General features: G+C 44.2%; 1 protein-coding gene across 2 annotated transcripts in view; it reads right to left on the bottom strand.

Moving 5' to 3' along the window:
• Window positions 1-15142, bottom strand: part of TMCC3 (transmembrane and coiled-coil domain family 3) — a 146575-nt gene that overhangs the window by 105000 nt on the left and 26433 nt on the right. Inside the window, exon 1 of one of the 2 annotated variants that reach the window (XM_073573229.1) lies at window positions 1698-2369. The exons of the other annotated variant lie outside the window; for it this stretch is intronic. The gene's annotated coding sequence lies outside the window, so the exon portion shown is untranslated. Of the gene's footprint in view, window positions 1-1697; window positions 2370-15142 lie in introns of those variants that run through there. 2 annotated transcript variants of the gene reach the window in all.

Raw genomic sequence — 15142 nt, 5'->3', positions numbered from 1 at the left:
CAGTGATGCCATATGATGCACAGTGATGCCATATGATGCACAGTGATGCCATATGATGCACAGTGATGCCATATGATGCACAGTGATGCCATATGATGCACAGTGATGCCATATGATGCACAGTGATGCCATATGATGCACAGTGATGCCATATGATGCACAGTGATGCCATATGATGCACAGTGATGCCATATGATGCACAGTGATGCCATATGATGCACAGTGATGCCATATGATGCACAGTGATGCCATATGATGCACAGTGATGCCATATGATGCACAGTGATGCCATATGATGCACAGTGATGCCATATGATGCACAGTGATGCCATATGATGCACAGTGATGCCATATGATGCACAGTGATGCCATATGATGCACAGTGATGCCATATGATGCACAGTGATGCCATATGATGCACAGTGATGCCATATGATGCACAGTGATGCCATATGATGCACAGTGATGCCATATGATGCACAGTGATGCCATATGATGCACAGTGATGCCATATGATGCACAGTGATGCCATATGATGCACAGTGATGCCATATGATGCACAGTGTTGCCATATGAAGCACAGTGATGCCATATGAAGCACAGTGATGCCATATGAAGCACAGTGATGCCATATGAAGCACAGTGATGCCATATGAAGCACTGTGATGCCATATGAAGCACTATGATGAAATATGAAGCACTATGAGGCACAATGATGCAATATGAGGCACAATGATGCAATATGAGGCACAATGATGCAATATGAGGCACAATGATGCAATATGAGGCACAATGATGCAATATGAGGCACAATGATGCAATATGAGGCACAATGATGCAATATGAGGCACAATGATGCAATATGAGGCACAATGATACAATATGAGGCACAATGATACAATATGAGGCACAATGATGCAATATGAGGCACAATGATGCACAGAGGCGTATGATGCACAGAGGCAGTATGGCGCACGGCGGTCGTATGGTGCACGGCGGCAACATATCGTGCACGGCAGCAGTATATCGTGCCCAGCGGCCGTGTGCCGTGCCCAGCGGCCATATGTCGTGCCCAGCGGCCATATGTCGTGCCCAGCGGCCATATGTCGTGCCCAGCGGCCATATGTCGTGCCCAGCGGCCATATGTCGTGCACAGCGGCCATATGTCGTGCACAGCGGCCATATGTCGTGCACAGCGATACGATGTTCAGCGGCGATACGATGCACAGAGACAAAACGATGCCCCTATGATGTAACATGATGCACAGATTACGGCCCTGCTTGAAGGTGCCAAACAAGAGGCCAGGTCCCCAGCTACCTCCAAGAGAGCAATCAGAGATCTGGATAAACCTTCGCTCTGAATAGTATATCTCAATTGTCAGACTAGCTCCACCTGAAGGAGCTAATTAATGAGACTCAGGTGGAGAGCAGACTCCCTGGAGACCCTGTGTTGCATTCCACCGTGTGTCCAGCCATAAGGCTCTGTGCAGACCTGGTCTGCAACTAACTGAGGTCCCATTATGAGATGTAGCTTGGACAAATGGCCTTACTATAGCCTAGAGGTCCAAGGCCTAGCTGCTTATATGTGGAGCATATCTCAGCACATGAGGCTCTAGGCCCAGCATTGGTACCAAGGCATGAGGCTAGTATTAACCCAGAGGCCAGGCCCTGAACACAACATTCCAGCGTGCACTCACCTGTGCTGGCTCCACACCTGCTAGAAAGACAGGGGGAGCTGGTAACGCCGAGAGCCTACCATGGAGGGAAGTGGCGTTCGGTCAGGAATGTTGTATTACTGCCAGTGATTTCCTTTCCTGTGCCCCACGAGATCCAAGAAACTAGGCTGTTGCCTGTCTCGTTCTGCACTTCCGCGTTCTGCCGTGGAACGCACGCCGACCTTATGCTGACGTTGCCGGAGGCGCGGCGGCCTTCTCCACTGCATGTTTTCCGGAATTAGCCATGTTTTGCCGGCCGGCGTCCGAGCCGAGAGCCTCCCACCGGGAGGAGCGGCTCAACCCAGGAGCACGTCTGCTCGACTGGTCTCTGGGGCAGAGGGACTCCCCACCGGGGAGTGTCGGCCCTGGGCCCCTTGACAGGGGGAAGGATTGGACGCGCCGCACGATCCCCCTGAGCCCATCATGCAGGCTGGCTGAGGAACTTCTCCAAGAGGTGTCGGCCACGGTCCACTTGACAGCAGGGAAGAGAGGGCTGAGACCCCCAATCCCGTCTGGTACAACGAATGACGGCTAAGGGACCTCTCCCAGAGAGGAATCAGCCACACACCACCTGCCAGGGGAATGGAAAGCAATAGATGTCCACAGGCTATCTTCGCTCTAAGAGCAACCTCTCATACAACCGTCCCCTGCCGGGACAGGAAAAACACTGGAGGGTGGAGGTGGGAGGGGCCTTTTAACCTCTCTCTGATCCTGTCCCACTATAGGGCAAGGAAGAACGTCCTCCATGGTGCTGTCCGGAGGGACGTAAGGGAAAACCGGACTGCCGGATCCAGCCGCAAACGCTGACACCGGATCCTTCTTTCTGCCGGATATATTCCTGGCAGAGAAGGTCTACCGGGCATGCGCAGTGCGAAAAAACGGTCTGGTGTTTGGAAAAAACGTTGCATGCAACGTTTTTTCCAGACGCCGGACCGGCAAAAACCAGACGCGCCGCATAGGGATCCGGCGATAATGAAACTCTATGGGAAAAAACGGACCCGGTGGCAACAGGCGCCGGATCCGGTTTTTACACATTTCGCTGCATCGCGCCTGATGCAGAAAAACTGAAGTGTGAAAGTAGCCTAACTGACTTACTACCTTAACCCCTGTATACTGCCAACCCAAGACTGCTTGCACCTTCATGACTAAGCCAAATTTGGAGTCACTTTATGACAACTCTGGATTCTGAGAATGTTTTTTCACGACATATTGTACTTCATGATAGTAGTAAAATTATGATATGACCTGCATTTGTGAAAAAAAAAACAGAAATTTGTCAAAAATGTAGCAATTTTCAAACTTTTAATGTTAATGCACTGAAAGACTTATGTCACACAAAATCACTGATAAATAACACTTCCCACGTCTACTTTACATTAGCACAATTTTTTAAACTTTTTTTTGTTCGGAGGCTAGAAGAGTTAAAAAGCTGAAGAGCAATTTCTAACTTTTCCAACAATATTAACAAATTTATTTTTTCTTTTTGGAAAATACCCAAAAGTAACAGCATTCAAAAAACTGCACCCTCAAGGTGCTCAACACCAATTAATAAGTGTATTAATCGTTCAGGTGCGTCACAGGAATTTTTTGGAACATAGGGGAAAAAAAAATAAATAAAAAAAATTTCCCTTCTTCATAAAAAAATTAACTTTAGACACAATTTATTTTTTTATTTTTCCAAGGGTAACAGGGGAAAAAAATGGCCACAAAATTTGTTGTGCACCTTCTCCTGACCATGGAGATACCACTGTTTGTGCACACAGCACGGACCGGAAGGGAACGAGCGCCAATTGACTTTTTATATGTAAAACTTGCTGGAATAAATAGCGGACATCATGTCGAGGTCAGAGAGCTCCCGCTGCGCCTAAATAGTGGAAACCGCCCACAAGTGACCCCATTTCAGAAAAACAACAGTATCACTGTGTTAGATTGGCAAGCAAACTCGTCTGACCTTAATCCCATAGAGAATCTATGGGGTATTGTCAAGAGGAAGATGATAGACACCAGACCCAACAATGCACACGAGCTGAAGGCTGCTATCAAAGCAACCTGGGCTTCCATAACACCTCAGCAGTGCCACAGGCTGATCGCCTCCATGCAACGCCGCAGTAATTGATGCAAAAGGAGCCCCCCCACCCCACCCGAGGAAGCTGTAGCGAAACACGTGTAGGGGTGCGTGTCTGCACATATGGACACTAACATGGGTAAGAACCATAATGGAAGTATTAACTCCTTTCACTGGGTCTAATGATTTAGTGGTCACTGACCTCTCTGAAACGTTGATACCTTATTATATTTATGCAGTGATAGTGCAGGGTAGAAAAAGTCCTATGAATTATTGCACTGTCCTTTTATATAGTCCTTTGAAAGGGGTTCTTTAAATCTTGTGGCTGCTACCCATGTTATGATGCTATTTTTGATACCTTTTGTTGGTGTATCTGTAACCTCATTTGAATCTCTTTTTTGACAACTGTTCCATGATATATGTGATGTATTGTTTGTCTTAAATCATTTTTCTATAAAAAAGAAAAATTTATGGCCTAATTGGTGGTTGTTTAGCTCCATATTTTTGTATTTCTCACTAGTGATCATGTCCATACCCCGACTCCACAGCACTGCCTCACTACTAAGCATGTACATACCGCGACCTTGCAATCCTGCCTCACTATTGAGCATGTACATACCCCGCCCCCACAGCACTGATCACTACTGAGCATGTATATACCCCGACCCCACAATACTGCCTCACTACTGAGCATGTACATACCCCGACCCCACAGCACTGCCTCACTACTGAGCATGTACATACCCCAACCCCACAGCACTGCCTCACTACTGAGCATGTACATACCCCAACCCCACAGCACTGCCTCACTACTGAGCATGTACATACCCCGACCCCACAGCACTGCCTCACTACTGAGCATGTACATACCACGACCCCACAGCACTGCCTCACTACTGAGCATGTACATACCCCGACCCCAGAGCACTGCCTCACTACTGAGCATGTACATACCCCGACCCCAGAGCACTGCCTCACTACTGAGCATGTATATACCCCGACCCCACAGCACTGCCTCACTTCTGAGCATGTACATACCCCGACCCCACAGCACTGATCACTACTGAGCATGTATATACCCCAACCCCACAGCACTAATCACTACTGAGCATGTATATACCCCAACCCCACAGCACTGATCACTACTGAGCATGTATATACCCCAACCCCAGAGCACTGCCTCACTACTGAGCATGTACATACCCCGACCCCACAGCACTGCCTCACTACGGAGCATGTGCATACCCCAACCCCACAGCACTGCCTCACTACTGAGCATGTACATACCCCGACCCCACAGCACTGCCTCACTACTGAGCATGTACATATCCCGACCCCACAGCACTGCCTCACTACTGAGCATGTGCATACCCCGACCCCACAGCACTGCCTCACTACTGAGCATGTACATATCCCGACCCCACAGCACTGCCTCACTACTGAGCATGTACATATCCCGACCCCACAGCACTGCCTCACTACTGAGCATGTACATACCCCGACCCCACAATACTGCCTCACTACTGAGCATATACCTACCCCGACCCCACAATACTGCCTCACTACTGAGCATATACCTACCCCGACCCCAGAGCACGGCTTCACTACTGAGCATGTACATACCCCGACCCCAGAGCACTGCCTCACTACTGAGCATGTGCATACCCCAACCCCACAGCACTGCCTCACTACTGAGCATGTATATAAAGTGCAGCACAGATTCATTTCAACGAAAAGCCAAAATCCTTAGATCAAGAACACACATTTATAGGACATTTCATAACTTTCCCAAATTCTCATGAAAACATTTACAGCACATCCTGCATTGTACTACGTACCCAATTATATATTTTAGATACTGGACTTGATGCATTTTATACCTACTCCACAGCCCTGGATAGATTTGCTGCAGAACTATCAAAATGACAACAAGCAGTTCATTAAGTGATATATACAGTAGCTAGAATTAGGCTCTATTCCCCTACATTATGCTGCTTTCAGACTGGGTAGCAAATACGTGATGACAGATTCCCTTCAACACTATGCAACTATAGGGAACAGGTTTCATACGGAGATCATATTTCAAAAATAAAAAGGTTGCATAAAAGAGGTTAAGGGTATGTGCATACACTGCGGATTCTGCTGCGGATTTGGCCTCTGCAGATCCGCAGCAGTTCTGCAGACAGTGTACAGTACAATGTAAGTCTATGTGATTTACTTTCTGCTGTGCACATGCCGCGGATTTTCAACTGCGGAAAAGCTGCGGTTTTGAATCCGCAGAAAGAATTGACATGTCAATTCTTTCTGCGGATTCCGCTGCGGTTTGCCACCTATTCCATTGTCCAGGTGTCAAACCGCAGGCCAATCCGCAGGTCATTTTACCTGCGGATCCGCAGATAAAAATCCGCGGGTGAATCCGCAGCGTGTGCACATAGCCTAAGAAGTAATAGATGGCTGCTAAAGTGACAATGCTATTTTATTCCAGGATGACCATTGTTGCAAATACTGCAATTCGGCCTTATAATGTTATAGAAGACTAGTAATCTGTTTAAAGTTCCTAAAATCTAAGGGGTTAAAATGTAAACTTTTCTGGATCCCTTTGGAGTGTGTGTACAAACATGGATTATTGTCTCATGGGGCTCTATCTGTACCTTTAGAAGTATGTTTATATTCCAACTAAAGCTACATTACAGAACGTTACTTCCACAGCATAAACGGACATGCTATGGACCTCAAACTTGAAAGGGAACCCGTCACCTGATTTGGCAGCTATAAAATGCGACCACCGCCTTTCAGGGCTTATCTACAGCATTCTGTAATGCTGTAGATAAGACCCCGATCCGACCTGCAAAGGAAGAAAAATAAGTTTTATTATACTCACCTGGGAAGGGGGGGGGTCCGGTCTGATGGGTGCCATGGGTCCAGCACCTTCCATCTTCTTGCGATGCTGACCTCCTACTTGCTTCCTCGCTCCCTGGCATCGTGCTCCTGCGCAGGCGTACTTCTCTGCCCTGTTGAGGGCAGGGTAAAGTACTGCAGTGTGCAGGTGCCGGGAGAGGTCAGAAAGGCCCAGCGCCTGCACACTGCAGTACTTTGTTCTGCCCTGGGGAGCCAGAAGCAAGCAGGACGACAGCATTGCAAGAAAATGGGAGGCACAGGACCCATTGGACCAGATCGCCCCCCACCCGGGTGAGTACAATAAAACTTACTTTACTTACTTTTTTGCAGGTCGGAATGGGGGCTTTTTTACAGCATTATAGAACGCTGTAGCTAAGCCATGCAAGGTGGTGGCCATAACTCGTATCAGCCAAGCCTGGTGATAGTTCCGCTTGAAGCTATTTTCAGTTTACACTGCAGATCCAGTTTGCAGAAAGTTAAGGAGATTTCTTAAACGTCCATATACGTTACTAGCACTATGTTGAATACAGTGGCTGTTCTGCAAGCACATAAAGCAGTGGAAAATCCACTGTGTTTTTGCACTATGGGAACTTCGTTTACGCCTCACAAAAATAATCATGCAGAGTCCAACCAAGCTCCACAGTAGTGCCATTAATCTCCATCCTACCACTATATGAGGGAGTAGGAATGTGCGCTGGCTCACTGTGGCTCTAAGTAACTTCTCATTTCATTCAATTTGTCACAATGAGCACAACAGTCAGTGAAACAAACACTAAACTGTCAGATCTAATAACGCCAGACTCAGAATTTCACTCACTATCCTACTGAAATTGTAATGAACGCCCTCCCCTTAGTGAATACAAGGGGGGAGTCGCATAACGCGGCTCCCATAACTATTAATTTGATGGTGTTCAGTTGGTTTGTTTAAGCTCTGGTTTACAAAGAGTTAATGTTTCAGTAAGCTGTGATATTTCAGGAGCAGGTTCCCTGTTAGGCGGACTGGCTTCCTGCTCTTTTTTTGAACTTGTTTGATTGGCTGACAGAGTAAAGGGCCCGTTACACTAAGCGATAGCGCTAGCAATATCGCTATAACATCACTGGTTTTGTGACGTTATAGCGATATTGCTAGCGATATCGCTATGTGTGATAGTTAACTCCAACCGGCTCCCCCGCTGGTTATCACTGATCGCGCGAGAATGTCCTGGGCCGTTTCTCGTCGGCCACTTCCTGCTGGGCTTCCTGCTATGGCGACGAGCGTCGCATGGACGCGGGCGGGAAGACGACACGTAAGTAACGACCCCCGCCCCCTGCTATGTCGCTGGTGACATCTGCCTGTGTGGCAGCTCACTAGCCACCATTTAGCGATGCACCAGCGATCCTGACCGCGTCATATCGTGGTCGGGATCGCTGGTGCATCGCTAAGTGTAACGGTACCCTAAGAGCGGGAAGAATTTGTGGTATATAATCAGCTGTTTGTGACAGTTACCTCAGTTTACCTCAAGACGATTTCAAGATAAGCAGGATGGAGATGGAGTCACTACTTCAGCAGTTACTTATGAGGCAACGCGAGAACTCCAGCGAAGCCGGTCCACGTCATCAGACACAGATGTCGGCACGACAGTGAGGCGACAGGGAGGAGCACCCGGGGAAACAGCAGTGAATTTGAACTTACCGGAGACATCTAGCCACGGCAGCCGTAAAAGAGTTGCAGCGGCCCAGGGAACCCCAGTACAAGCCAGGCAGCGTTCAGCAGCGGTCTGTGCAAATGAAGACAGTGAGGCTGTGGCTGCTGCTTTATCATGGAGAGCAGTCTCGATGGCAATGGATACCGAAGTATGCCAGGAATCATCTCCTCAGCAGCATTCGCCTGCCGTGACAGGCTTGAGTGCCGAAGCTTCCTTGGACCCGGTCGACACACAGGATCAGAGGGGTGAGATTTTTAATGTTATCTACCCCATTGTAGGCTAATTTGAAGTGTTTGGTTAAAGAAGTGTTAAGTGAATGTATGTCTGCAGGAACAGCCCCAGTGTTACGCCCTCATGAGGTTGCAGCCAGCAGCAGAGTAGTTGTAAAAACAGGGATGCTAGAAGTCCTGTTAAAAGAATCTTTGTCATGTGAGATGTCCCGACTTGGTTTCCATATTAATATGTCAGTAAAAGAACAAATTTGGCACGGGGAACACATTGATATTTTCTCCCTTTTACTGTCAATTAAAGAACAATATCATAGATATGAAAGAAAAGATGAACCGGAAGAAAAGAAACGGGTGGTTATTCCGAGGTCATTTAATAATTGGCTTCAAGCATTTGCTATCTATGCTGCTGTACTGGGTGAAAAACACCCTTCGTTATGTTCGGGGCTGCTTCAGCATTTAGATTCAATTTTGGATGCATAATGGAACTTTGGGGGCATGTCATGGTTACAATATGACGAAGCATTTAGTCAAAAATTAGCCATGCACCCTAACCTATCATGGGGTAAAAAAAAAGACCTGGGATTATGGCTAATTTTGATGTTGCCCCAGAAGTTCCCATCATATAAGCAGAATATGGCTACACCTAGTAAAAAAAGGGGTGTGTTTTGCATTCAACGAATCAAGCCGTAAGTGGGCTGCAAACTGTCGTTTGCGGGGGTACCAGGGCTGTGGAGTCGGTAAGCCAAACCTGCGACTCCGACTCCTCAATTTCCCTTACACCGACTCCGACTCCAACTCCACGACTCCGACTCCCACACATATTGCTTATATTTAAGTGAAAAATTTATTGTAGTACAATGTGAACCTCAGACATTTAATCATTTTTATGATCCAATAATCAAGATGTTTAGATAGAACAGAATATATATTGGTGTACTACCCGGTTTTCATTCTTTTTGGTACAGATACGATATGGATAGACAGATAGAGCAGATTTCTAATCTGCTTTTGCTATTGAAAACATTATCTATGAGCTCAAAAACCTTTCAGGTGATAGTTTTTTAAAAAGATGATCAGCTTTTGCAGCTGAAAAAAGTATCCTCAAAAAACACAGGAAAAACGCTGTGTGTGAATGTAGCCTTAGATCAGGAATATAACAGCCATTTATAGGACATTTCATAACTTTCCCAAACTCCTATGAAAAAATATTCAGCACATCCTGCATTGAATTACTGTACCCAATTTATTATATATTTTAGGAGTCGGAGTCGGTCCATTTTATACCGACTCCAACTCCACCAAAATGAGCTCCGACTCCACGACTCCGACTCCACAGCCCTGGGGGGTACACATGCAATGTTTAGATGCTTCAAACGTCAATCACAAAATGGTCAGCAAGGACCCAATAAAGATGCACTTTCAAAGAGCGCTGAATCCAGTGAAGTTACAAAATATGGTCCCATGGCTAGAAATGTACCCAGACACGGAGAGTAGTTACCTGCTGAAAAATGGTTTTCTGTAACGGATTTTTTTTTGTTCCAACATTGTCAGGTACTGGTTGTAAACAATGGAACAATTTGCGATCAGCGTTAGATTATCCAATGATAGTCGAGGAAAAAAATATTAAGAGAGATTGAAGCAGGTAGAGTAGACGGCCCATTTGACTCTCCTCCGTTTGATAATTTCAGGGTCTCTCCCTTGGGTTTAGTTCCTAAAAAAGAGGTGGGTTCGTTTAGATTGATTCATCACTTATCGCATCCCATAGGAAGTTCCCTAAACGATGAAGTGGAGACGGAAATTTGTTCAGTGAAGTACACTTTGTTTGATGTTGCAGTGGAGTTTCTGCAAAGTTTTGGTCACAAGTCATTGCTAGCAAAATCTGACATAAAAGCTGCGTTCAGGTTGTTACCAGTTGATCCGAGAGGTTTCAATTCCCTTGGTTTTTGTTTTAAAGATAATTTTTTTTTTTTTGATAAATGTCTCCCTATGGGGTTTTTCATTATCTTATTATTTTGAGACGTTTTCAACTTTTCTTCAATGGGTAGTGGAGTCCAAATCAAAAGGCGGCGGAGTAGTGCATTATCTTGTTGATTTCTTGTTTATTGGTCCCAGAGATTCTGACATTTGTTTTACTTTGATGAATAAGTTTGTTAAAGTTTGCGAGCATTTTGGTATACCTATTGCAAAAAAAAAAAAAAAAAATGTGTCTCCTTGTACTTTTGAAATTTTTGGGTATTCTGATAGATTCAGAATCTATGACATGCTCTCTCCCTGTTGAAAAGACTGACAAAATTTGTTATATGATTAATCTGTTTTTGTCGAAGGAAAAAGTTTTATTGGAAAAATTTGCAGTCGTTATTAGGTTCCTTTGAACTATGCCTTAAAAATCATACCCATGGGTAGGGTTTTTCAAAAAGGCTATACGATGCCACAGCAGTTAACCTTGCGCCTAATTCACACCTGAGATTAGGTAGCGAGCTTAAGGAGGATTTGAAAACTTGGTTGTCGTTTCCTATCTAAATTTAATGGAAAGACAATGTGGCAGACCCCGTTTGTATTTGCCGAAGATTTGGATTTGTATATTTTTACGACGAATCAGGTGGTTTTGGTTTATCTTTTAAATCGCACTGGTCGTCAAACAGATGGCCTAGTTCTTGGTCTTACAGTAATATTAAGAAGGGAGCAATTTTAGACCTTTTCACCATATATGTAGCCATTCTTTTGTGGGGACCTAGCCTTTGCAATAAGCGTATATTACTTCGTTCTAACAACCAAGGTTTGGTTTTTATGTTAAATACATTTTCGGATAAAAACAGATGGGCTAACCAGATTCTTAGGCCATTAGTTCTTGCCTGTATGGAGTGTAATATCTGGTTAAAAGCATAGTTTTCAAATGAGTTAATTAATGATTGTGCTAAACTTATTTGTCACCACCAGTGGTCAAAGTTTTTGGAGCATGTTCCCGGAGCAGACAAAGAAGGAGCGATTTGCCCAGAGAATATATGGGACATAGTACACGTCTAATTCAATATTTTATTGGAAAGTCCTTGGCTAAAAAAAAAAAAAAAAAACTTGGTCAGAGTATTCGGGCTCTTGGAATGTATGGATAAGATTTTGTACAGCAAACGGTTACTTATATAAAGAAGCTAAGGAAGAAACAGCTCTGAAATTTGCAGAGCATTTGGTTTTGAATGGTCTGTCTTATTCAGCGTTAGCAAAACACATTGCTGGTGTTTTATTTTTCCTTAAAACTTTGGGCAAGAAACCGTTGAATGACAATTTTTTGATGAAACAATTGTTAAAAGGATTCAGAAGGGCTAATTTTAAACATGATGATCGTCGTCCCATATCATTTCGCTTGCTAAAAGACATTTGCGTGTCTCTCCCATCGGTTTGCGACAATTTTGAAGAAAGTTGTTTGTTTTCAGCAACATTTACATTAGCATTTTTTGCAGCTCTTCCTGTCGGGGAAATAGTTTCTCAGTCAAAAAATTCACCTTCTGGCCTGTTAATGGAGGATATAAAGGTATATGAATCCTCTGTCGTTTTATTTATAAAAAGTCAAAAACGGATCAGTTAGGAAGAGGAGCTTCAGTTAGTTTATCTGTAATCTCAGATTCAGTCATTTGTCCAGTCTCGAATGTGAAGAGATGGCTTAGCATAAGACCAAGTTCAGAAGGTCCATTTTTCATTCACTGCAATGTTACACTGGTGACTTTTTTTTTTTCAATTTAATTTTATTTTGAAAAAATGTCTGGTCCAATTGGGTTTGAAAAATGTTAAAATCACGTCTCACTTTTCGTATTGGAACAGCAACGGAAGCGGCTAGGTTGGGTTTTCAAGACAATAATATAATGAAAATTGGAAGGTGGGAATCAAAAAGGTTCAAATTGTATGTTCGGCCAAATTTATATGAATGCTAACATCTTATTCATTTTGTAGGTCCGTTAATTGTGTGGATCATCGGACACTTGTATATTTATTGGGCCGAAAAAAGGGCGACGATGCGGTACTATACAGAGAATCTCTCATTTAATACTTTTTCCCTCCACATTTTTTGGTTTAGCAGAAGAGGAATGTTATGGAAGAATTTGGTTGGATGTATGCAACAGCTGTCAAAGAGTCATCCATATCCTAATTTAATAATTTTGCATTTAGAGGGTAACGATTTAGGTAAAGTTAACACACTCGATTTATTAGCTTTCATGAGGAAGGATTTGAGTTTACTAAAAATGGAATGGTTTAAATCATTTTTTGAATTTTCAGAAATTGTCCCTAGATTGTTATGGGCAGAATACAATATGTTGTTTGTTGAAAAAATAAGAAAAAGGGTTAACAGGAGTATGCAGAAGTTTATGGTTTTGATTGACGGATTTTCTTACAGACACGTCGACTTGGAAGAAAAGATTCCCGGTATGTACAGAAGGGACCTTGTGCACCTTTCAGATGTTGGCCTGGACATCTTTAACTTGGATTTCCAGGACATCATCGAAAAATGGCTGTGGCGTTCTGGGGGGGGCCATGCATTAATATGCACGGCGTGTGGATAATCTCCCTGTTTAAGGGAGGATTGGGTCATGACTAGTGTTGAGCATTCCGATACCGCAAGTATCGGGTATCGGCCGATACTTGCTGTATCGGAATTCCGATACCGACTTCCGATATTTTTTCAATATCGGAATTCGGCATCGGAATCGGAAGTTCAGTTGATTGACGGCCTGACGTCATCATGATGCGCGGTGTGTGCGCATCATGATGCGCCGTCATTTCGGGCCTTCCGGGGGTCTCTGCCGGCCTGCCGGGGGTCTGTGCCGGCCTGCCGGGGGGCTGTGTGGACTGCCCGGGGTCTGTACCGGCCTGCCGGGGGGCTGTGCCGGCCTGCCGGTGGTCTGTGCACCCTGTGGGGGTCTGTACCGGCCTGCCGGGGGGCTGTGCCGGCCTGCTGGGGGGCTGTGCTGATGTCCGGGGGTCTGTGCAAGCATCGTCCGATGGGACTACAAGTCCCATCGGGCGATGCCTGCTACCATGACAGTGATTGACACATTAGCCAATGATGGGACAGTAGTAGTCCCATCATCCGGCTAATGTGTTAAATGTTAAAAAAAAAAAAAAAAAAAATACTACATACATACTACATGCATGCTACATACATACTACATGCTACATACATACTACATGCATGCTACATACATACTACATGCTACATACATACTACATGCTACATACATACTACATATATACTACATACATGCTACATACATACTGCATGCTACATACATACTACATGCTACATACATACTACATACATACTACATACATACTACATACATACTACATACATACTACATACATACTACATACATACTACATGCTACATACATACTACATATATACTACATACATGCTACATACATACTACATACATACTGCATGCTACATACATACTGCATGCTACATACATACTACATGCATGCTACATACATACTACATGCATGCTACATACATACTACATGCATGCTACATACATACTACATGCATGCTACATACATACTACATGCTACATACATACTACATGCATGCTACATACATACTACATGCTACATACATACTACATACATACTACATACATACTACATACTACATGCATGCTACATACATACTACATGCTACATACATACCACATACATACTACATGCTACATACATACTACATGCATGCTACATACATACTACATGCTACATACATACCACATACATACTACATACATACTACATACTACATATATACTACATGCATGCTACATACATACTACATGCTACATACATACCACATACATACTACATACATGCTACATATATACTACATGCATGCTACATACATACTACATATATACTACATGCATGCTACATACATACTACATATATACTACATGCATGCTACATACATGCTACATGCATGCTACATACATACTACATACATACCACATATATACTACATACATACAATACATTCATACAATACATACATAGACATACAGTACATATAACATAGAGTAACATACTTACCAATACTTGTCACATTGTTCCCCGAAGCCATTGTCTTTTCCGGAATAAATATTAACATAACAAACCACAAAAATACTCACCCACGATCCGAAGCAGTCCACGAGTGTGTCCCACGACGATCTTGGGTAGAGAACTGCAGCATCAGATGATGCTGCCGTTCTCTACGGGCTGCAGGAATCCAATGACGGAAGGTAGGTATCCTTCCGCACTGTATTCCTCCGCCACTTAAAAAAAAAAAAGTCCCTAGTCTCACTTTATGCCATTGCTGCGTGGGAATTTCCCACACAGCAATGGCATAAAGTGAGACTAGGGACTTTTTTTTTTTTTTTTTTAAGTGGCGGAGGAATACAGTGCGGAAGGATACCTACCTTCCGTCATTGGATTCCTGCAGCCCGTAGAGAACGGCAGCATCATCTGATGCTGCAGTTCTCTACCCAAGATCGTCGTGGGACACACTCGTGGACTGCTTCGGATCGTGGGTGAG

This window comes from Dendrobates tinctorius, unplaced genomic scaffold, assembly GCF_039654945.1.
Source record: "Dendrobates tinctorius isolate UK_male_01 unplaced genomic scaffold, ASM3965494v1 ptg000035l, whole genome shotgun sequence".
Lineage (NCBI taxonomy): Eukaryota > Metazoa > Chordata > Amphibia > Anura > Dendrobatidae > Dendrobates > Dendrobates tinctorius.
This window is presented reverse-complemented; position numbering and strand designations above follow the sequence as displayed.